General features: G+C 41.2%; 1 protein-coding gene across 1 annotated transcript in view; it reads right to left on the reverse strand.

Annotated features, from left to right (window-relative positions):
- itfg1 (integrin alpha FG-GAP repeat containing 1) overlaps positions 1-2,500 on the reverse strand; it is a 252,316-nt gene that overhangs the window by 28,109 nt on the left and 221,707 nt on the right. The window lies entirely within an intron of this gene.

The raw sequence follows: 2,500 nt of genomic DNA on the forward strand, positions 1-2,500 counted from the left end.
GAGAGAGGGAGAGGGAGAGAGAGAGAGGGGGGGGGGATTGAGATTGAGATCATTAATTAACTTGTATTAAAAGGCAGATTCAACATTGATGGAATAATGATGGAGAGAGACCGTGAGGAGAGAGAGAGAGAGAGAGAGAGAGAGAGAGAGAGAGAGAGAGAGAGAGAGAGAGAGAGAGAGAGGGATTGGCAGCGATACAAGTAGAGAAAGAGCAAGAGGAAGGGAGAAAGCGAGTGGGGGATAGAGAGACCCGAATAAAGGAAAAAGGCTGAAAGAGAGGGAAGAGGTGACCACGGTTTCTTAAAGTGTGGAATGAGAAAAAAATGAAAGAAGCATTCATAGAAATGAAAAGAAATGGCAAGGGACAGGACTTGCCTGTCAAGGTTTCAGCAGAAATCAATAATCAACATGCTAGGGGGAAGACGAATATATTCTACCCTTAACACAATCAGAGAGAGAGAGAGAGAGAGAGAGAGAGAGAGAGAGAATGAGAGCACAAGAGAGAGAGAGAGAGAGAGAGAGAGAGAGAGAGAGAATGAGAGAGATAGAGAGAAAGAGAGAGAGAGAGAGAGAGAGAGAGAGAGAGAGAGAGAGAGAGAGAGAGAGAGAGAGAGAGAGAAGGGACAGAGGAATTGGTGGATAGCAGGCATGTGTATCAGAAGAAAAGAAAGTAGATTAAACCAAGACAGAAAGAAAGAAACCAAAACACATAATTGGCATTTTAAGTTTTTTTCCCCCGTTGACTGGCAAGACAACCCCCTGCTGTGCATAGAATAAAGACTTCAGAACCGTGCACGCGTGGATATCAGTGTACGTGCCCATCTGATGGTTGGTGCATTTATCTTTGACAACATCTAACGTGTTCTTTCCTTTGTCTGGTGTTTTGATTGCAGCTCCTTTGCATATGCATGTAGCACGCCTACATGTGCATGGAGCTGCTCTTTTTGTGTGTTGAGCTGGGTAGGTGTTATTGGTATGTATTTTGATGTGATGGGTTGATTTAAATTGCGATTCATAATTTTGTGATTTTGTGAATAAATCAATTTGAATTGTCCATCGTCTCTTGCCCACCAAATTTTGTTTGCTTTTTCTATCAACATAACTGCCCATCGTACAGTATATCACGAAAGTGAATACACCCCTCACAGTTTTGCAGATTTTTTAGTATATCTTTTCATAAGAAAGCATTACAGAAATTTAACTTTGACACAATGATTAGTGACCTTTTAATAACATATTTAACCGCTTAAATTTCTTGTTCACACAGAAAAAAAACAAAATACAGCCATTAATGTTTGAACATGTACTCACAAAAGTGAGTACACCCCAGATTAAAATCCGGTAGAGAAGGGGCTATGTTGAGTCGAATCGTCTCGAAATGAAACGAAATGAAAAGGGATGACAAGGGAGGTCATCAGTGTGCGTTTCAACCTTTCTTTGCATTGAACCTTTAAATTTTGAGTCTGCATCTGGCTTAAATAGATTGGTGTGAGATTTGAATGCAATCCTATGGAGAATATCATGATCTGCTTCAGTAGTCACAGTGCATGTTGACATGCATGTTTCTTTTAGGTGTATTTCAGATTGCCAATGTTGACAGCATTCATGCATCCCCAAACCATGTCAGTCCCACTACCATGCTTGGCTATTGAGAGGATACACCTTTTTGTAAAACTCACTTGTTTACCACCACACATGCTTGACACCATCGAAAGCAAATTTGTTTATCTTGGTCTCTTCAGATCACACGACATGGTTCCAGTGATCCATATATCCTTGGTCTGTTCATCTTTCTTGAGACCAAGATAAACAAATGTAAAAGTTCAATGCAAAGAAAGGTTGAAACGCACACTGATGACCTCCCTTTTCATCCCTTTTCATTTCGTTTCATTTCTAGACGATTCGAGCCAACATAGCCCCTTCTCTACCGGATTTTAATCTGGGGTGTACTCACTTTTGTGAGTACATGTTCAAACATTAATTGCTGTATTTTGTTTTTTTCTGAGTGAACAAGAAATTTAAGCGGTTAAATATGTTGTTAAAAGGTCACTAATCATTGTGTCAAAGTGAAATTTCTGTAATGCTTTCCTATGAAAAGATATACTCAAAAATCTGCAAAACTGTGAGGGGTGTATTCACTTTCGTGATATACTGTATAGAGGCTTGGTGGAGAAGAGGCATTGATTGGCACTGTTAAGACAACACCAGGGGTCCGTTTCCTCAGTAACCAAAACTGCATAGCTCAACCGTGTGTGAAGGAGTGAACATACTTTCTTAAAAACTATCAAAGCACTACGCATCATGTAGGGGGCAGAGAGCCAACCAGGCTCTTTTAGCAACATTTCCCACCGAAACATGGAAGTTCAGAAGATTGCCCCCACATGTGCACATGTATCCAGCACTAAAACATATCCAAGGCCCAAGGGACGTTGAGGGTCAAGTCAAGGTGGGGCTCTCCTCTCCAGATCAAGCCCGGGGGCAACAGATGCCTTGGCTCACA

The sequence above is a fragment of the Engraulis encrasicolus genome, chromosome 22 (genome assembly GCF_034702125.1).
Source record: "Engraulis encrasicolus isolate BLACKSEA-1 chromosome 22, IST_EnEncr_1.0, whole genome shotgun sequence".
Lineage (NCBI taxonomy): Eukaryota > Metazoa > Chordata > Actinopteri > Clupeiformes > Engraulidae > Engraulis > Engraulis encrasicolus.